Source organism: Hyla sarda, chromosome 3 (genome assembly GCF_029499605.1).
Source record: "Hyla sarda isolate aHylSar1 chromosome 3, aHylSar1.hap1, whole genome shotgun sequence".
Classification (NCBI taxonomy): Eukaryota; Metazoa; Chordata; class Amphibia; order Anura; family Hylidae; genus Hyla; species Hyla sarda.
Genome location: NC_079191.1, coordinates 45,901,120 through 45,924,297, shown reverse-complemented (window position 1 = coordinate 45,924,297; position 23,178 = coordinate 45,901,120).

Below are 23,178 nucleotides of genomic sequence, written 5' to 3'. Positions count from 1 at the left end.
TACGTTTTTTATGTGTTCTAAACTCCATAATTTTGTATTTATTCATATATTAATTTTTTTTAGCTGTGTTAGGGTTTCTTTAACGGTGTAGTTTTTAACAGTGCAACTTTTGTGTAGCTTTTGGTCACATTTTATACATTTTTGCTGGGATGTGATGTGACCATTGATCATTGGAATATTTTTGAGTTTACTCTGTTGACCATACAGGATAAGGAATGTAGATATCAAATACATTTATTTATTTTTATTTTGGAAAAGGGAGTGCTTTAAAAATGTTTTAGGGGGAGGAGGAATTTTATCTATGTATTTTTTTTTATCTTTTTTTTTAATTAAACTTTTTTTGGGCTACCCCTAGGAGCCTATTTTAAGAAATCAGTCAATGGCTTAAATAAAACAATATATTGCTATTGCATTACATTGATCTATGTTATGGGTTCTCTATTGCTAAAGCCTGCCAAAGACAGGCTTTACCAAGCGCTGAGCCATGGAAGATGAGGAGACAGAAGACCTCAGACTTTCTTGGCAACCTATCGACATCCTGCGAATACATCATGGGGGGGGGGGGGGTTGTTGGGAATGGACGATGGGGCCACTAAAAACCAGGAATGACCAGCATTTTATGCTAACATTTTGCAGTGTTTAAACAGTTAAGTAATGAACATCAGAGCAATCTATCTCCAGTGTCCAATGTTCGGTTACAGGTCGCCTAAGCCCATGCCGAACTCTAAACTCTAAAACTAAATGTATGTGTGTTATGGGTCAGTTAAGGGCTACTGTATTAAACTGAATAAAGCAGTAGCTGTTATGCACACAAGCTCCCCCTGATGGTGGCTGCAAGTGGTCAAAAATGTATTTTTTAACTCTATGTCTATGCAGGGGATTTGAAGCACTGTATCAGAAAAACTGACTCCAGCCATTACAATATATATATTAAACAATAAATGTGTGCATATGGTTGTATCTGAGAACAACATAACATAAAGCTTAGAGAATAGTACCATAGAAGACAATGGTAAATGCATTGTATGAATGTGTAGTTTTGACTGTGACTGCCAGGTCATACTGGGAGTTATAGTTTCCCAACAGCAGGAAAGTTGCAACTTACAGACCACTGATGAAGACAATGCCATCGCGCTAAGCCAGATATTTGCTAAGGCATTAACGCCCAATAGCTTACGATCCTCATTCAGTATAATGTGTCTTTAAAATAAGAATGTGAAGCAGCTCCACAATGGAGAACTTAAACATCTTGGTCTCTTCTCAGTAATGGCTTGAAAGTTATCATGTGCAGCAGATGGAGTGGAATATACAGCTTGAAGACAGCTATATAAATATATCCTTGATGTCTGTTTTGCTTTTCAATTTGCATTGAAAGTACAAAGGTAGTGGAGAACGCCAGTCGAGGCTGTGCTGCGTCTCTTGATATTTATTCCAGATGTTGGCTAGACTTCGTGGAGCCAGGCTTATGGAACATGGGCTGGAGAAAGTTGTCTTTTGGTCCAGGTGTGATGCTTCATGCTGATTCCTTCACACACTTGCCTCTCTTATACAAACACACTAAGCTATGTGACAAGCATTTACCACCAGCCCTTAAAAAAAAGACAGCTTCACCTCCCTCTAACCTCCCCTCCTTACAAAAAGGTCCTGCGGACAATTCTTCTCGTCCATGTCGGAGAAAGGATCGGCACCAAGTTCTCTGATGTCATCCTCTTGTGCCGATACTCCAGATTGTATTGGAATATTCCCTTAATGCGTTCTTCCAGTATACAGAGGTCACATTTGACACAGTATGTTAATGCCAAGCTTGTAATAGGACTTTTATGTTTATGCAAGCTCGAAAACGGAGGTTTACTCAATAATAATTTAACTCCTCGATCAAACATAGAGCACCAGAGCAGAGAGAAATAAATCTTGCTGGCGCCAACTTTTCTTTACCCATGGACACACTTCGTCTGGGGTCGGTGAACACAAGAGAGAAGCTTTTTTTTTAATAATGGAATAATATCACGAAGGTGTGCATAAGATAGTCTACTGTGTATATGCTAACCTTTCCGAGATTTTTGATGATAAATCGCTGAAAATTGGATCAGATTTGCATGAAGTTAAAGAAAAAAAGGTCACCCAAGAAGAGGTTAAAGTCACAATGCTATATTGGGTTGGTCACACCGGTGCTAAATACTTATACTTGGATGTCTACTATTCACGAGAAGGGAGTTGCTTTATGGTGCCATATTTTGTGCCCCAACTGGGAGCAGACGATGTACCCTCTAGGTTAGTGTTTCCCATCCAGCGTGCCTCCAGATGTTAGAATGCTAGAATTTGTAGTTTTGTAACAGCTGGAGGCATACTGGTTGGAAAACACAGCTCTGGGTTTCCGGTTTCAGGAGAAAGAAGCTGGACTTTTGTTCCCATAGGGTTTTGGAATTCCAGAATGGGTAGCGGCTAACCCAGAGGACCCGATGGTTCCAGGGAACAAGCAAGTAAGTGTGGTCAGAAGGCCAGGTCAAACACAGAAGAGACAGTACGGTACTCTAGGAACATCCAAAGGTAAACAATCCAGGTTGGAAACAGGAGAGACAATATAGTTCAGGAATCAAAAAGAGATGGAAACCAGGATCAATGCACAGGAAAGCTGGATCAGGCACAGTACACCTTCACTAACAGACACTACATCAATGTTCAGGCACCAAGGAGCAGGCAGAGCAGATTTCTCCCTGTTGCCTGCGACACTATGCGCAGTGCTTTTCTGCTATAGATACTTGGCAACCTGCTAACAAGGCTGGTTAGCCAATCAAAAAGAAGGGATGCAGGGCATCCAAATCAGTACCCCAGCCTATTTGAACAGATACCTGGTCATCTGGAGTCTATGATTGTTAGTTTCTGGCATTACTAGCTTTCCTGTTTTGATCTTCTGTTGACCTGACCCTCTGCTTAGTACCCTAATTACCTCTCTGCCTTTAGACGCTGGCATGCCCACCAGGCTTGTGGACCTTTGGACTGAACTCTGACAACCCTTGCCTGCCAATACTACCATCACATGACTTCTTTGCTTGGGACCATTGGTCTATACCAAAACCATACACTGGCATATACTTTGGAGTGTAGTTTTCTTTGTGGGTTTTAATTGCCTACAATTTTTTTCCAAGGTATTTACTAAGGTTTCCCTACATTTTTTTACACATGCTCTGATCTGTCTGGTTTTCCTCAGCTCTAATCCACCACATTTTTTGTGGAAACCTTAGTAAATATGTTGGGTTTTTCTGAAAATGGCAACAGTTAGTTTTTTTTTTTTTTTTTCAATTCTGGGCACATTCTGTCACAGACAGAATTTCTGGCACACTGTGCCAGAATCTTGCGCACAATCCGACAAGACATGTCGGGTTTACAATAGTAAATCAGGGCCATTGTCTGCTTATTCTTCTACTGCAGGTATTGACCTTCCTGGTTAGATTATTTTTTACTTCTGATAGGTTTGTGTCCCCTCTATTTATTCAGGAAGGGACCAATGCTTAGTTGGGGTTACCCTTATAAGGGCAAGTCCTCCAAGTAGGCAGGGAGTGGGTGTACATACCTTCCCCTGACTTTACATTGTCACAGTATTTTTGAACTAGGGATCGACCGATTATCGGTTTGGCCAATATTATCGGCCGATAATCACGATTTTGGACTTTATAGGTATCAGCAATTACCTTGCCGATAATCCGATAATGCTCCACCCATCGCACCGCCCCCCCACCCCACTGCACCGGAGCACAGATCACTCCATGCATGAGGAGAGCAAGGCAAAATGCAGATTATGGGGGGTCTCACCAGTCAGACCCCCCCCCCCCCCACCACCACGATTAGACACTTATCTTTTGGATAGGGCATAAGTTGTTCTCCCTAAAGGAAAAGCAAGTAACCATCCTACATCGAAAAGTAATTTTCAGCTTTATCAGGACGGTTCCACAGTTCTATGATTTGGCTGTGAAGATTATTATGACCCTAAGGACGGGAGCATTTTTTTGCAAATCTGACCACTGTCACTTTAAGCATTAATAACTCTGGGATGCTTTTACTGATAAATTTGATTCCGAGATTATTTTTTCGTGACATATTCTACTTTATGGTAGTGGTAAATTTTTGTCAATACTTGCATCATTTCTTGGTGAAAAATTCAAACATTTGATGAAAAATGTGAAAATTTTGCATTTTTCTAACTTTGAAGCTCTCTGCTTGTAAGGAAAATAGACATTCCAAATAAATTATATATTGATTCACATATACAATATGTCTACTTTATATTTGCATCATAAAGTTGACATGTTTTTACTTTTGGAAGACACTAGAGGGCTTCAAAGTTCAGCAGCAATTTTCCAATTTTTCGCAAAATTTTCTAAATCGGAATTTTTCAGCGACCAGTTCAGGTTTGAAGTGGATTTGAAGGATCTTCATATTACAAATACCCCATAAATGACCCCATTATAAAAACTGCACCCCTCAAAGTATTCAAAATGACATTCAGTAAGTGTGTTAACCCTTTAGGTGTTTCACAGGAATAGCAGCAAAGTGAAGGAGAAAATTCAAAATCTTCATTTTTTACACCCGCATGTTCTTGTAGACCCAGTTTTTGAATTTTTACAAGGGGTAAAAGGAGAAAAATCTTTTCAAAATTTGTAACTCAATTTCTCTCGAATAAGGAAATACCTCATATGTGTATGTAAAGTGTTCGGCGGGCGCAGTAGAGGGCTCAGAAGGGAAGGAACAACAATGGGATTCTGGAGAGTGAGTTTTTCTGAAATGGTTTTTGGGGGGCATGTCACACTTAGGAAGCCCCTATGGTGCCAGGACAGCAAACCCCCCACATCGCACACTATTATGGAAACTACACCCCTCAATGAACGTAACAAGGGATACGGTGAGCCTTAACACCCCACAGGTGTTTGACAACTTTTTGTTAAAGTTGGATGTGTAAATTTTCACTAAAATGCTGGCTTTTCCCAAAATTTTACTTTTTTTACAAGGGGTAATAGGAGAAAATGCCCCAAAAAATGTGTAACCCCATTTCTTCTGAGTATGGAAATACCCCATGTTTGGACGTCAAGTGCACTACGAGCGAACTACAATGCTCAGAAGAGGAGGAGCGCCATTGAGCTTTTAGAGAGATAATTTGTTTGGAATGGAAGTCGGGGGCCATGTGCATTTACAAAGCCCCCAGTGGTGCCAGAACAGTGGACCCCCCCACATGTGACCGCATTTTGGAAACTACACACCTCACGGAATGTAACAAGGGGTACAGTGAGCATTTACACCCTACTGGCGTTTGACAGATCTTTTGAACAGTGGGCTGTGCAAACCAAAAAATTACAATTGTCATTTTCACAGACCACTGTTCCAAAAATCTGTCAGACACCTGTGGGGCGTAAATGCTCACTGTACCCCTTGTTACATTCCGTGATGGGTGTAGTTTCCAAAATGGGGTCACATGTGGGTATTTATGTTTTTGCGTTTATGTCAGAACCAATGTAAAATCAGCCACCCCTGTGCAAATCACCAATTTAGGCCTCACATGTACATGGTGCGTTCTCACTCCTGAGCCTTGTTGTGCGGTAGCAGAGCATTTTACGCCCACATATGGGGTATTTCTGTACTCAGGAGAAATTGCGTTACAAATTTTGGGGGTCTTTTTTTCCTTTTACCTCTTGTGAAAATAAAAAGTAAAGGGCAACACCAGCATATTAGTGTAAAAAAAAATAATTACACTAACAGGCTGGTGTAGACTCCAACTTTTTCTTTTCATAAAGGGTCAAATGAGAAAAAGCCCAACAAAATTTGTAGTGTAATTTCTCCCGAGTACGGAGATACCCCATATGTGGCCCTAAACTGTTTCCTTGAAATACGACAGGGCTCCAAAGTGAGAGAGCGCCATGCGCATTTGAGGACTAAATAAGGGATTGCACAGGGGTGGACATAGGGGTATTCTACGCCAGTGATTCTCAAACAGGGTGCCTCCAGCTGTTGCTAAACTCCCAGCATGCCTGGACAGTCAGTGGCTGTCCAGAAATGCATGGAGTTGTTGCTTTGCAACAGCTGGAGGCTCCGTTTTGGAAACACTGCCGTACAATGTTTTTTTATTTTTATTGGGGGGACAGTGTAAGGGGGTGTATATGTAGTCGTTTACTCTTTATTATGTGTTAGTGCAGTGTAGTGTTTTTAGGGTACATTCACACTGGCGGGTTACGGTGAGTTTCCCGCTAGGAATTTGCGCTGCGTCAAAAAATTTGCCGCAGCTCATACTTGAAGCAGGAAACTTACTGTAAACCTGCCTGTGTGAATGTACCCTGTACGTTCACATTGGGGGCAAACCTCCAGCTGTTTCAAAACTATAACTCCCAGCATGCTGAGTCTGTCTGTGCATGCTGGGAGTTGTCGTTTTGCAACAGCTGGAGGCACACTGGTTGTAAACCCTTCAGTTAGGTTCTGTTACTTAACTCAGTATTTTCCAACTAGTGTGCCTCCAGCTGTTGCAAAACTACAACTCTCAGCGTGCTCAGTCTGTCAGTACATGCTGGGAGTTGTAGATTTGCAACAGCTGGAGGCACACTGGTTGGAAAACCTTCAGTTAGGTTCTGTTACCTAACTCAGTATTTTCCAACCATTGTGCCTCCAGCTGTTGTAAAACTACAATTCCCAGCATGTACTGATCACAGAAGGGCATGCTGGGAGATGTAGTTATGCAACAGCTGGGGGTACGCAACTACAACTCCCACCATGCCGAGACAGCTGTTTGCTGTTTGGGCATGCTGAGATTTGCAGTTTTGCAACATCTGGAGTGCTACAATTTAGAGACCACTGAACAGTGATCTCCAAACTGTGGACCTCCAGATGTTGCAAAACAACAACTCCCAGCATGCCCAGACAGCAAACAGCTGTGTGGGCATGCTAGGAGTTGTAGTTTTGCAAGATCTAGTGGGCAACAGCATAGAGATCACAGCACAGTGGTCTCTAAACTGTGGACCTTCAGCTGTTGCAAAACTACAAATCCCAGCAGGCCTAAACAGCTGTCTGGGCATGCTGGGAGTTGTAGTTTTGCAACAGCTGGAGGCACACTGGTTGGAAACCCTTCAGTTAGGTTCTGTTACCTAACTCAGTATTTTCCAACTAGTGTGCCCCCAGCTGTTGCAAAATTACAACTCTCAGCATGCTCAGTCTGTCAGTACATGCTGGGAGTTGTAGTTTTGCAACAGCTGGAGGCACACTGGTTGGAAAACCTTCAGTTAGGTTCTGTTACCTAACTCAGTATTTTCCAACCATTGTGCCTCCAGCAGTTGCAAAACTACAACTCCCAGCATGCTCACTCTGTCAGTACATGCTGGGAGTTGTAGTTTTGCAACAGCTGTAGGCACACTGGTTGGAAAATCTTCAGTTAGGTTCTGTTACCTAACTCAGTATTTTCCAACCATTGTGCCTCCAGCTGTTGCAAAACTACAACTTCCAGCATGCTCAGTCTGTCAGTACATGCTGGGAGTTGTAGTTTTGCAACAGCTGGAGGCCCACTGGTTGGAAAACCTTCAGTTAGGTTCTGTTACCTAACTCAGTATTTTCCAACCAGTGTGCCTTCAGCTGTTGCAAAACTACAACTCTCAGCATGCTCAGTCTGTCAGTACATGCTGGGAGTTGTAGTTTTGCAACAGCTGTAGGCACACTGGTTGGAAAACCTTCAGTTAGGTTCTGTTACCTAACTCAGTATTTTCCAACCATTGTGCCTCCAGCTGTTGCAAAACTACAACTTCCAGCATTCTCAGTCTGTCAGTACATGCTGGGAGTTGTAGTTTTGCAACAGCTGGAGGCACACTGGTTGGAAAACCTTCAGTTAGGTTCTGTTACCTAACTCAGTATTTTCCAACCAGTGTGCCTTCAGCTGTTGCAAAACTACAATTCCCAGCATGTACTGATCACAGAAGGGCATGCTGGGAGATGTAGTTATGCAACAGCTGGGGGTACGCAACTACAACTCCCACCATGCCGAGACAGCTGTTTGCTGTTTGGTCATGCTGAGATTTGCAGTTTTGCAACATCTGGAGGGCTACAATTTAGAGACCACTGAACAGTGATCTCCAAACTGTGGACCTCCAGATGTTGCAAAACAACAACTCCCAGCATGCCCAGACAGCAAACAGCTGTGTGGGCATGCTAGGAGTTGTAGTTTTGCAAGATCTAGTGGGCAACAGCATAGAGATCACAGCACAGTGGTCTCTAAACTGTAGACCTTCAGCTGTTGCAAAACTACAAATCCCAGCAGGCCTAAACAGCTGTCTGGGCATGCTGGGAGTTGTAGTTTTGCAACATCTGGAGGGCTACAGTCTAGAGACCACTATAGTGGTCTCAGACTATAGCCCTCTAGTTGTTGCTAGGCATCCAGGGAGCCGTCCTCTTCTGCCGCACGCCGGCCACAGATCTCCGTCGCCGCCCGCCGATCACCGTCGCTTCGCTTCCTTTGGACGGGTAAGTGGACGTCGGCGCCCGGTTCTCTTCGTTTTCCCCGTTCTGCCCCACCTATTGGGGGTGGGCAGGACAGGGAAGACGAAAGTAAAGCCCCCCACCCCCGATCTGCTATTGGTGGTCGCGTCTAGACCACCAATAGCAGGGATAGGAGGGGTGGCAACCCTGCCACCTCACTCCAATCGCTTCAGGGGGATCGTGGGAGTCTTAGACAACCATGATCCCCCTTATATTCCAGGTCACCGGGTCACCATAGACCCATAATGACCCGAAATCGGCGCAAATCGCAAGTTTGAATTCACTTGCGATTTGCGCCGATCGCCGACATGGGGGGCGGGTCTAATGACCCCCCTGGGCATTTGCACGGGGTGCCTGCTGATAGATATCAGCAGTCACCCCGGTCTGGTCCCCGCCCGGCGCGCGGCAGGGACCGAAATTCCCACGGGCGTATGGATACGCCCTTCGTCCTTAAGTACCAGGGAGCAATGGCGTATGCATACGCCCTTCGTCCCCAACAGGTTAAGAGAGTTCTGTCTGATCATTAGGAGGACGGTCAGCATTAGAGTAGAGAGGGTCAGCCTGGCTTAGGAGCCCAGTTGCAACAACCCCTATAGCTATGCCACTTATTTAAGGTGTTTTTTTTTTTCCGTATAACTCTCCATCTATCTGTGGACAGAATTATATACAGTATATGGCAACTGGAAAAGATTCAACATAGCTTGAATTTTTACTTTTTAATAAAAAAAATTTATTGATCTAGATCTTTGTGTCCTCTGTTCACAGGGGGGTTCTAGTTTATGATTGACAAGCTCCCTTGCCTATGTGGTCACACTTGAAGGTTTTCAACCACTGAATGACTTCACACTTCAGAGTCCAAAGTATATGAATCTGTTCAGCTACTACGGCTCTAACCTGCTGCCTACAGGCCTATTCAACGTGACAGGTTTACTTTGAAGCTGGCCTGCTTTCACCTCTGTATTCAGCTTATTGAATGGATATTGCATTAAAGGGGTATTCCGCTGGAAAAAAAAAATGAATCAACTGGTGCCAGAAAGTTAAATAGATTTGTAAATTACTTTACTTAATCCCTCCAGTACTTATTAGCTGCTTATACTACAGACAAAGCTCTTTTTTAATTTTTTTTATTTCCTTTCTGTCTGACCACAGTGCTCTCTGCTGACAACTCTGTCCATTTTAGGAACTGTCCAAAGTAGGAGCAAATCCCTTTAGCAAACCTCTCCTGCTGTGAACAAAATGCAGATATGCCAGTGGTAAAAAAATTATTTATTCGGATCCCAATAAAAGCCGCAAAATATGCAGAACAGCCATTAAAACAGCAACAGAGAGACAGCGTGGACGCGTTTCGGGTATAACCCTTCGTCTCTGCACACAACGTCTCAAGTATAGTCAAAGCATATGTAGGGATTCAATCCTGGAAATTAACCCTTACCCTCCACAATCGTAACAACCTATTCCCTAGTGAACTTATCAATAATGTTCTGACACAATAATACCCAAATCATATACATATGAAATAATAGGGAAAAAAATACACAAAAATACACATTACATTTGTGTTTGATCAGATGGAATAAAAATCTTAAAAAAGTATATAAACACATGGAAGAAACTACAATATAATATAACCTGAAAGTAGATATGCAACACTTTCATAAAATGGACAGAGGTGTCAGCAGAGAGCACTGTGGTCTGACAGAAATTCTAATAGAAAATAATTTCCTGTGGATCATACAACAGCTGATAATTACTGGAAGGATTAACATTTTTAAATATAAGTAATTTACAAATCTGTTTAACTTTCTGGCAACAGTTGATTAAAAAATGTTTTCCAGTGGAGTACCCCTTTAAGTCCAGTTTTCAAGCACTGGGAATTTAAGAACTAATCAATAATTTGTTATCTACAGACACATATTAAAACTCACTACCATTGAGTGTTCCTACAGTCAGCCAATCCTACCACATACTGTATTATTTGGATGATAAGGGGACACGTGGTATAGCTGTAGACTGTACAATATGTCCTCAAGTTCAATAAAGTAGTTCTGTAACTGCACCTGGAAAATTCCACAGCCTTCTTAAGTGACACATACTCAACGACAATCCAACATGTCACTGACCTGACCGACTAGCTTTTTTCCCAGTAGGCATGGAATAGGTGATTTAATATTTACATAGCTGCCAATGTTTGTTCCACTCGCTAACAGAAATGTCAAAAGTGTCTCTTTCCAGATGGAGAAAACTATCAAAAATATGTGTCACAAATTTGGCAATTAAAAGTTGAACTTTAAAGATCTTTGCACAAAAAAGTGAGATAGCGTTTATTGAGGAGCCTATAAGAATAGTTGCGGCTTACAGTATGTTTATCTTCCCGACCTTTACAATTGATGAGTTGTCCATGTCCCAAGGTATAACCAAGATATTTCTGGGGTCCCAGTCTGTTTAAAGGGGTACTCTGCCCCTAGACATCTTATCCCCTATCCAAAAGATAAGTGATAAAATGTCTGATCGCGGGGAACCCGCCACTGGGGACACCACGATCTTAGCTGCGGCACCCCAGACATCCGATACATGGAGCGAACTTTCCTCCATGCAGGATGACTGGTGATGCGTGGTGGAAGCTTGTGACGTCATGGCTATGCCCTACTCGTGATGTCACGACCACGCCCCCTCAATGCAAGTCAATGGGAGGGGGTGTGATGGCCGTCACATCTCCTGCCATAGACTTGCATTGAGGGGGCATGGCTTTGACGTCACGAGCGGGGCATGGAAATGATGTCACGAGCCTCTGTCTCTGCACCCGACGCTGTAAACGTATGCTGGGTGCAGCAGGGAGATTGCAGGAGTCCCCAGCGGCAGGACCCCCACGATCAGACTTCGTATCCCCTATCCTTTGGATAGGGGAAAAGATGTCTAGGGGTGGAGTATCCCTTTAAATGTTTGGTACCTGTCCTGGTCTTTTTGGATCCTTTCTTGTTGTCTATAGAGGAAAAAGCATAAGGGTTTGTGGGTCTGTTAGACTTCTACTCTTATCACCAGTGGTGGGACTATTTGAATGATTGAATTAGAATTAGATTATTTACTCACATATACAAGATTTGTCAACTCATGTTTAATTCCTTGGGTTCAACAACAAAAATGTAGTCTCAAATGGCTGGAGGTGCTCAACCCCACATGCAGTTGTACAATTGTGCATTTATGCTGGGGGAGCAGATCCTGCCTTTGTAGTCCGTTGCTAGGGGCAATCCCCCACATAAAAATGCATACAATGGGGGATGCCTGCAGAGGACTACAAGTGCCACAATAGGATCCTACACCAGATAGACGGTGTGGATGTGTAAAAATTAGAATAATATAGGAATGTAGGTGCACTACTGTGGTAGATGTAGACAATGACATTGGCTAACCATAGGCGTGCGCAGCCTATTGCATTAGGGTGTGCACCCTAAAGCACAAACTCACACTGCGCACATGTGTGTGTGTGTGTTTATGTGTGTGTGTGTGTGTATATATATATATACACACACACACACTGCTGCTTGCATAGTGTAGAAGGATTGGATCCAGGGCCAGTTTTAGGCTTAGCATGGCCCTGAGCAAAATCAGAAGTGGGGTCCAAAAAGTCGTAATAGTGCACTAATCAGATTAGCACATTTTTGGTCACTTCAAATACCATAAAAAATATCTAAAAAGCAAAAAAAAAATGGTACCGATAAAAACTACAAATCACAGCGCTAAAAATGACCCTCATACATCCCCATATACAGAAAAATAAAAGTGCTATAGGGGTCAGAATAGTACAATTTTATATTTTTGTATTCACATTAGGTTGGCAGTATAGTTCCCCCACATTAGGTTAGTAGTACAGTTCCCCCACATTAGGTGCACTACAGTTCCCCCACATTAGGTGCACTACAGTTCCCCCACATTAGGTGCGGTACAGTTCCCCCACATTAAGTTGGCAGTATAGTTCCCCCACATTAGGTTGGCAGTATAGTTCCCCCACATTAGGTTGGCAGTACAGTTCCCCCACATTAGGTGCAGTATAGTTCCCCCACATTAGGTTGGCAGTATAGTTCCCCCACATTAGGTTGGCAGTACAGTTCCCCCACATTAGGTGCAGTACAGTTCCCCCACATTAGGTTGGCAGTATAGTTCCCCACATTAGGTGCAGTACAGTTCCCCCACATTAGGTTGGCAGTATAGTTCCCCCACATTAGGTTGGCAGTACAGTTCCCCCACATAAGGTTGGCAGTACAGTTCCCCCACATTAGGTGCAGTATAGTTCCCCCACATTAGGTGCAGTATAGTTCCCCCACATTAGGTTAGTAGTACAGTTCCCCCACATTAGGTGCAATGTAGTTCCCCCACATTAGGTGCAGTATAGTTATAATTGTAGGGAGGAGGACAAGTCTAGAATTTACCATGACTAGGGGATATTATAGCTGCTATGACCCCCCACCAGATCATCTATCATTTAACACCTTTAACTTAATTTTAGCTTATTCCCTCCCATAAATGACATAAGACATGTGTTGGTTAAACAAAGGCCACAGCAGCCCATTTATTAAATAACATAAATAATCAATTACAACATTGTAAACCGATGTATGAACGTCATACATAACAATATAACCTGTCCTAACATTAGGATGTCTATTAGCGCAGGAGAAGAACCTGAGGGGCACCGTTACCAGACCACAGGTGATGGGATCTTCACTTGCTCCTAGCCGTAGCTCACCTGCACAGGAGCACCATTTTTGTGAAGCCCACCAACCTGAATTCCACCTTCTGGCTGGGAACCGCTCCCAGCCCACCTCCACACCATCCAACAAACCATGCCCATCCACTGGTGCCTCCCCAGATTCCTCTCCTGACCCCGCCACAACGGGGACAAGTGACCCCTTACTTGTCCCTGTTCCTCCACAGCCTCAATGCCCTCTCCACCGTCTCCTTCAACTCAAGAAGCCACAAATCCATACCCATCCCATTAAGATGAATACCATCCGAGGCCACAAAATCTGCACCCCCTTCCTCCAAATCCTGGTGCCGCGCCACCAAACCACCATTCCTGGCCATGAACTTACTCACCGCCTTATTCACCTTAATCCTCGCCTTGTTGATCGCTACCACCGACCGAGCCTGCCTCCATTTCTGCCTGGCAACCATCTCGGACCACACCAGGAACAAATCCGGGAAAGAGGACCACAAACGCAACAGGTCCAGTTTAATGTCCCTGATCAAATCCCGAGACCTGCGCACACCCAAATCATTCCCACCTAAATGGACAACTAAGATATCTGGGGACCGGTCCAGCTGAACAAAGAACTGGACCCTGGACAACAGTTCTGACCACCTCATGCCCCCCTTTCCCAACCAGCGAACCTGGGCCACCGAACCGTCCAATCCCAACTGTCTGCCCGCCGGCCGAACCCCCGCCCTTACTGCCCCTCGCGTCACATACGAATGGCCGACAATCCAGACAAGCCCAGCCGCTCCACCTGAAACGACAAAAGAAAGAATACAGTACAACCCACAGGCGCAAACACACGCACATCACAACAAATGAGGACGAACGTACAGCCTATACCTCTCAGATTCCCACCTCCCAATCTGCTTAACCATTTCCGGTCCCAGGCCCCACCGAGACGCCTCGGTCGCCGCACCTATCCGGAAGGAATGAGAACTGTAGTCCTCTGCCACGAATCCCGCCGCACGCAAACACTTACGGAAAACCCCCACAAACTGAAAACGAGACAGAAAACCCCCATCAGCATGGACCAGCAACGGACCCACAATCCCCACCCGCAAAGCCAAAAACGCGGAGTAACAAGCCACTGGGCACATCTCCGAACTCCCCAGGCGCGCCAAACGCACCACCGCCCCCCGACCCATCTGATCCGTCTTTGACCGCCGAACGCGGCACTGCAAAACCCCCTCCACCAAAACCACATCCGAAAAAAGAAGCCCCCCGGCCCGACAACGACTAGGAGACACCAACTCCGATATACGAAAAGCCCCGAAAAACGCCAACGCAAAAGCCAAACGGAACAAACATAGCTCATATACCGAAAAACACACCCCAGCCAATAAAGAACCCAAGCGCAACAACAACGAAAATGTCACCGGTTTGCGCAAATCCCTAGAACTAGCCCCCTTACGAAACCCCCGCACCGCCTGCCGCACCAAAAAATACTTCGTCCCATCCGGCACTCCCCGGACCTTGAACCAAAAAGCCAGAGCCGCCATCCGGCGACCCAGACCCGACGGGGACACCCGCTCACAAAAAGCCCTGCCCACATAAAATAAAAGAGCCGCCACCCATTCCGAAGGGGCGCCCGTAATTCAAAGCTGCCGAAGCAATAACTCCCAATCTGCCCACCACCGACTATAAGACTCCCACGTTGACCTGGTCACAGACCGTCCCACAAGGCCCACCGCCACAGCTAAACCAGCCTCCACAGCCACTCCGGACAAGGGATCCCCTGCTCCTCGGCCTCCGGTGCCAACTCCCGAAATCGGTCCCACTGCAAACGAGAGAGAGCATCAGCAACTGAGTTAACCACCCCCGGCACATGCAAAGCGACAACATGCGAATTAAGCTCCAAACCCCGTAGCACCAGGTGACGCAGCAGCGTAACAACCGGCGGAGAATTCGCCGTCTGATTATTGATAGCCTGTACCACCCCCATGTTATCGCAATGAAAGCAGACCCTCCTATTGCGAAACAAGTCCCCCCACACCTCCAGCGCCACCACAATCGGAAACAATTCAAGCAAAGCCAAGTTCCGCGTCAAACCCGCCACCCGCCAGACCTCCGGCCACTGACCCACACACCATTGACCCTGCAAATAGGCCCCAAAACCGCAACCGCCCGCCGCGTCGGTAAACAACTCCAAATCCCAATTAGAAACCAGGCAACCCATCACCACTGACCGACCGTTGTACCTGCCCAAAAAATCCTGCCAAACCCGCAAGTCCGCCCTCAAGTCTGCCGACAACCTGACATAGTGGGTAGGCCGCGAAACCCCCGCAGTAGCCGCCGCCAGCCGCCGGCAAAAAACCCTCCCCATAGGCATGATCCTGCAGGCGAAATTGAGACGACCCAGTAGTGACTGGACCTCCCGCAACTGCAATTTCTTAACCCTGCATGCCCTATCGACCTCCTCTTTCAGCTCACTCAGCTTCTCATCCGGCAACCGACACTCCATCGCCACGGTATCAATAATGATCCCCAGAAACTTAACCGCCGTAGACGGGCCCTCCGTCTTGTCCGGCGCCAACGGGACGCCAAACCACGTTGCGACCCGCTCCATCTCCTGCAACAGTACCGCACAGACCCGAGACCCAGCCGGGCCCAAAAAAAGAAAGTCATCCAAGTAGTGCAACACCGAGTCCAACTGGGACTCCCGCCGCACCACCCACTCTAAAAACGAACTAATCTTTTCAAAAAATGCACACGAGATAGAACAACCCATGGGCAAACAAAGGTCAACGAAAAAACTATCACCTAAATAACAACCCAACAAGTAAAAACTGTCAGGATGAACAGGCAGCAGGCGAAAAGCTGCCTCTATGTCAGTTTTCGCCAATAAAGCCCCCTGCCCAAAACGCCGCACCCACACCAACGCAGCGTCGAAAGAAGTGTACGACACCGCACACAAAACCGGGTCAATGCCGTCATTCACCGATCCCCCTTCAGGGTGAGAGAGATGGTGAATGAGGCGAAACTTGCCAGGCTCCTTTTTGGGCACTAGGCCCAAAGGCGACACCCGCAATCCCTCAATAGGAGAGCCAGCAAAGGGACCAGCCATCCTCCCCAGCTCCACCTCGCGCAAGAGCTTTTCTTCCACCAGCTCCGGACGGGCCCGTGCAGAAACCAAATTCCGCACCAGCCCCCCCGAACCCACCGACCCGGAAAAAGGGATCCGAAAACCCTCCGCAAAACCCAAGCGCAACAGCTCCGCCGCCTCCCTATTTGGGTAAAGCGCGAGGAAAGGCAACATCCTTTCCACCCGTACCGGCGTCACCCCTCTTCTGGTCAGCCTCTCCCGGCTCACCCTTCCCCTGCCGGAAACAGCGTGACAAACCGTGTCCCCCACCCCCGCAACCGGAACATTCGTGCTTGAACCGGCAATCCGCCCCGAACTTGCAGCTCCCTTCGTTGAACTGCCAACAAACCCCACGCCCGGCCCCCCCGGACCACCCTGACCCCAAACCCGAACCCCCGACATCATCCCGAAAGGACTGCGGCCCAGTCCCGCTACGAGGAGCCGCCATCAGCCACATCCACAAACCGATATCCTTATGCTCCCAACGCAGATCCGGACGCACCGCCATGCGTTGCCAGAACTGCTCGTCGTACCGAAGCCACGCCGAGCCCCCATAAATCCGATACGCCTCCCCCACCGCATCCATGTAGCAGAAGAGACCGGAACAGGACTCCGGCGCCCTCTCACCCACCACGCTAGCCAAAATGGCGAAGGCCTGAAGCCAATTGGAGAACGTCCGCGGTATCAGCCGATACCGCCGACGCTCCTCCTCCTCCAACCGCTTAGACTCGTCCGGCCGGACCCTGTCCAAGTTGAACTTATCCAGCGGCAGGTGCGAAAAAATGTCGACATACTCCCGCTTCCAAATTTTTTCCCGGACCTCCGCCTTGAGATGAGCGCCCAATGGGCCCTCAAAACAAACATAAATCTCCCCCCTATGCGCTTCCGCGAGCCGGACCCCTCCCCCAGAGCCCGACGCCGCCACTACCGGGGCCCCCACCGACGAGCCCGACCCAGTCCCCCCAACCGGACCCGACACCCCAGCACCCCCCCCCCAGCCTGCCGCACCCCCCCAGCCCCCCAAACAGGTACCGGAGACACCTGGGAACCCCCCGCCCCCAGACCACTCCCCCGCAGTAAAGCATGTAAGCCATTAAAAAACAATTGTAAATCGCCCACCCCCCCCCCCCCAAAACCCCCCAGACTGGAGACAGTGGTAGACTCACCCGACCTCACCGGCTCGGAACCAGCGGCCGTAACTCCAGAAAAAGGGCGACTCCGGACATCACGGGTGACAGACACATCGTCCAAGGAAAGGACCGGGGGGACCCCGTCCGACGACTCCGCAGCAGCAGAATCCGCCCCACCAGCGGCTTGGACGGACAGTGGTGGCGACCGAACCCCGCTGACGCCAACACCCGCTACAATCCCGGAGGGGAGCAGGGGACAAGACAGCGGGTCCGGGGTCTCTGTAGATTCTCCAGCCAGCAGCAGCAGATCATCCTCACTGACCTCACTGAGAGCAGCCTCGATCTCGTCTCCTCCCAGAAGCACCGCCCCCCCTGCCGGCAGCAGCAGGGGACACTGCAGAACCAGCCCTCCTGCTCCCCCTGGAAGAGGAAGCAGAGGGCGCAACATGAATCACGGCCCGGGCAGCAACCAGGCCTGCAGGAGACTGCCCCCCCGACTGAGGGGCAGAGGAAACAGCAGCTCCGGATCTCCGCCGGGCCCGCCCTCCAGAGTGGGCCGCACCACGCGCCGGTCCCTCACCGAAGCCCTGGGACGCGCCGACAGCACGCCCCGCACCGCTCCTCACGACAGGCCGACCGAGGGGTGCCGCCCGACGCTCCGGATCCACGGCAGGAAGCGGCCGGAGAAGGACTCACCCGTCGGCGCCTGGGAATAGGGGAACCTGCAGGTGACAGACGCTCCGGCGGGCGAGAGCGCCGGCCGCTAGAACGGGGCCCGGACTCCCCCGCAAAAAGCACCGGAGAGGCGGTGAGGGATGGGAGCGCGTCCTCCAGCCACTGGGAGCCGCACCGGAGGACCTCATCCCGCACGCGCCGCAGAATCGCCTCCATGTCTGCCATGGCACAGGTAGGGACACTTCTTCAGCCAAGCAGATTGTGGCCCCTGCACAAATGCCCTCTCCTTTATACCCTCCTTAACTCCTCCCTACTCCCTCACTAAAAGCCCGCGCTTCCCTAGCTCCCTCCTCTAAACTCCTCACATTTAACCCCTACCTTCCCGCATAATACCCCTGTCATGGGGCCCCTCTGTTCCCATTCTGTCCCCTCCAGGGCTTTCTTGAGGCTTACAGGACTAATTCTACCCCTGATCTTATATTTGCCAAGGGGTTCAATGGACGGAGCCAAAGGGTTGTCAAAATTAGGTTTTGCCATGTATGATTGTGACTGTCTATTATATGTAGCCTACATATAATAGACAATCACACATGATGGGGATGTAGTCCTTAACTGTGAGCCTACATATAATAGACAGTCACAATCATACATGATCAGGGCTGGTGCAAGGACTTTTGGCACCCTAGGTGAAAGCTAATTTTGCCGCCCCCTTGACCCCACACATTGGCTATGCCCTTTGACACGCCCAACCTTACTACTGGGGTGACACACTGTAACAAACCCCCTCCTCATGTAATCTCCATACTACAGGGGTGACACACTGTAACCAACCTCCTCCTCATGTAATCTCCTTACTACAGGGGTGACACACTGTAAAAAAAACCCTCCTCATGTAATCTCCATACTACAGGGGTGACACACTGTAACCAACCTCCTCCTCATGTAATCTCCTTACTACAGGGGTGACACACTGTAACAAACCCCCTCCTCATGTAATCTCCATACTACAGGGGTGACACACTGTAACCAACCTCCTCCTCATTTAATCACCTTACTACTGGGGTGACACACTGTAACAAACCACCTCCTCATGTAATCTCCTTACTACTGGGGTGACACATTGTAACAAACCTCCTCCTCATGTAATCTCCTCACTACTGGGGTGACACACTGTAACAAACCTCCTCCTCATATAATCTCCTCACTACTGGGGTGACACACTGTAACAAACCTCCTCCTCATGTAATCTCCTTACTACTGGGGTGACACACTGTAACAAACCTCCATCTCATGTAATCTCTTTACTACTGGGGTGACACACTGTAACATACCTCCACCTCATGTAATCTCCTTACTACTAGGGTGACACACTGTAACAAACCTCCTCCTCATGTAATCTACTTACTACTGGGGTGACACACTGTAACAAACCTCCTCATTTAATCACCTTAATACTGGGGTGACACACTGTAACAAACCTCCTCCTAATGTAATCTCCTTACTACTGAGGTGACACAATGTAACAAACCTCCTCATTTAATCTCCATACTACTGGGGGGACACACTGTAACAAACCTCCTCCTCATGTAATCTCCTTACTACTGGGGTGATACACTGCAACAAACCTCCTCCTCATGTAATCTCCTTACTACTGGGGTGACACACTGTAACAAACCTCCTCCTCATTTAATCACCTTACTACTGGGGTGACACACTGTAACAAACCACCTCCTCATGTAATCTCCTTACTACTGGGGTGACACATTGTAACAAACCTCCTCCTCATGTAATCCCCTCACTACTGGGGTGACACACTGTAACAAACCTCCTCCTCATGTAATCTCCTTACTACTGGGGTGACACACTGTAACAAACCTCCTCTTCATGTAATCTCCTTACTACTGGGCAGACAGTGTAACAGTATTAGATAGAGACAGTATCACACATTATATGATTAGATACAGGGGCTCAGCAACCAGTATCAGACATAGGGGGATTAGATACACAGCTCAGCAGACAATATCAAACATAAAGGGATTAAATACACAGCTCAAATCACACATGGGGATTAGATACAGGGTCTCAGCAAACAGTATCACACATGGGCGGATTAGATACACTGCTCATCAGACAGATCACACATGGGAGGATTAGATACACAGCTCATCAGACAGATCACACATGGGTGAATTAGATATAGGGGCTCAACAAACAGTATCACACATGGGAGGATTAGATACACTGCTCATCAGACAGATCACACATGGGAGGATTAGATACACAGCTCATCAGACAGATCACACATGGGTGAATTAGATATAGGGGCTCAACAAACAGTATCACACATGGGAGGATTAGATACACTGCTCATCAGACAGATCACACATGGGAGGATTAGATACACAGCTCATCAGACAGATCACACATGGGGGAATTAGATATAGGGGCTCAACAAACAGTATCACACATGGGAGGATTAGATACAAAGCTCATCAGACAGATCACACGAGGGGGATTAGATACACAGCTCAAACAGTATCACTTATGGGGGGTTTAGATACACAGTTTAGCAGACAGAACACACATGGGGGATTAGATACACAGCTCAGCAAACAGTATCACACATGGGGATTTAGATACACAGACTAGCAGACAGATCACACATGGGGGGATTAGATACACAGCTCATTAGACAGATCACACACTGGGGGATTAGATACATATTTTATCAGACAGATCACACATGGGGGATTAGATACACATTTTAGCAGACAGATCACACATGGGGGATTCGATACACTGCTCAGCAAACAGTATCACACATGGGGAGTTTAGATACACAGCTCATTAGACAGATCACACACTGGGGGATTAGATACACATTTTAGCAGACAGGCCACACACTGGGGGATTAGATACAAATTTTAGCAGATAGATCACACACTGGGGGATTAGATACACATTTTAGCAGACAGATCACACATGAGAGGAGCCTCACCAGGTCAGTGTTTCTTCCCTGTCCGGCTGAGGCTCTGAGGACAGGAATGGCCGATATTTGTGACTGACCCTTCACCCTGATTTGAAGACACTGTCAGCTGAGGCAGAGAGAGGCACTTCGGGGGAGGAAGCAGAACTCCTTGTCAGGATGAAGTAAGCAAAAAAAGCAGCCACCCTCTCCAGCAGCCCAGACTCCAGAGCTGGGGGCCCGGGCCTCTCCTGTGCGGGCTCCAGGCACTGCGCACCATGAGTCACCTAGACGTCATGTGCAGCCGTGCGCACTGTCGCCTGACAAATCAGCCCCCGCACTCTTAAAGCGGCCCCGGGCGGCATGTAAGGTCAGTCAGTGTACGGATGTGTGTAGTAGCGGTTGCGGCGCCGAGTGGGGGGGTTGATTTCGGGCTGGTGATGTCGGGGATGTTCGGTGGGGCTGGGGTTTAGTAGTGAGAAAAAAAAAAAAGGCCTGCAGCAGCGGGCCACGGCCGCGGTGATTAGGGTGTGCCTGTGCACACCCGGCACACCCCGTGCGCACGCCTATGTGGCTAACCCTCAACACTGATGTTAAAATTGAGACATTAGCCAGTATATTCTTGTATGAAGGACATACCTGAGCTCGCACACCAACACCAAAGTTCCTTGGGTTCAACCTGTAGTTGCGGCCTCTTGAATTTACATTACCTTATGTGAATCCATGCAGACTTGTGGAAAAATTCAGACCTTATCAGCGGGCGCTGCTCAATACTCCAGAAGCATCCAGATGGAAGCCAAGATGGGGTTAAAGTGCTAGAGAGCACTATGTTTATTGAATTACCAAGAGACGTGTTTCGGAGGGTTAATCCTCCTTCCTCAGACTGCCAGTGCTCTCTAGCACTTTAACCCAATCTTGGCTTCCATCTTGATGCTTCTGGAGTATTGAGCAACGCCCTCTGATAAGGTCTGAATTTTTCCACAAGTTTGCATGTCTTCCATGGGAGAAGTCCTCTTCTACCCCATTTGCGCCTTGGACTCAACAGTTCACACCCAGAAGAATTCTCCATACCCCATATGCACATTTTCTCCGTAAAAAGGTGAGCGGCCATTCTATAGAGCCCTCCTTGTCCTGTCCTCTGCAGGGACGCCGGCACCTTGGGTAATACATAGACATGTGCACAAGAAAAAATTTTGTTTTGTTTTGTTTTTTCATTTTGGATAAAATTTTCGGTTCGGTAATATTTTCGGTTTTGATTTTTCGGATACATTTGGTATTCGGGTGTTCGGTTTGATTTTTCGGATACATTCGGTTTTCGGGTTTTTATTTTCTTTCGGATACATTTGGTATTCTGGAACATTCGGGTAAATCATTTTTAATCAGGGGACCATTATCGGGAGCGTGTGTGTGCAGGAAAAGAGGGCAGCCACAGAGATTGGAACACTGGAAGACAGGTAAGATAATATAATTTTATGTGATTTATTATTAATACATAATGTAATGTTGAATGAATGAGTAAATGAATGAATGAATGCTTTATGAATGATTGATGTGTTTGATCGATGTGTTTGATTGTCGGGTGATTTATGTTTAAAATGTCATGTCACTTGCTCCAACACTGTTTCTGTTACTGTTACCAGGGTGCCTCCATCTGTTGAAAAACTACAACACCCACCCAGCATGCCCTGACAGCCAAAGGCTGTCTGGGCATGCTGGGAGTTGCAGTTTTGCAACAGCTGGAGGCACACTTTAGCAAACATGCGCAAAGCTTTTTAATTCATTTTCAAATTAAGCTCGCTTTTTTCAGAAATGGGTTAGTAGGTCAATGACATGCATAGTAATTGCCGTGGGAAAATTTTTCATTCATAAAACCGCAGGCTTAATTGGATAATTGCCGTTTAGAACGTTGGGACCCCAAACGTTCTAAACGGCAATTATCCAATTAAGTCTGCGATTTTATGAATGAAAAATTTTCCCACGGCAATTACTATGCATGTAATTGACCTACTATAACCCATTTCTGAAAAAAGCTAGCGTAAGTTAAAAATGAAAGAAAAAGCTTAGCGCATGTTTGCCA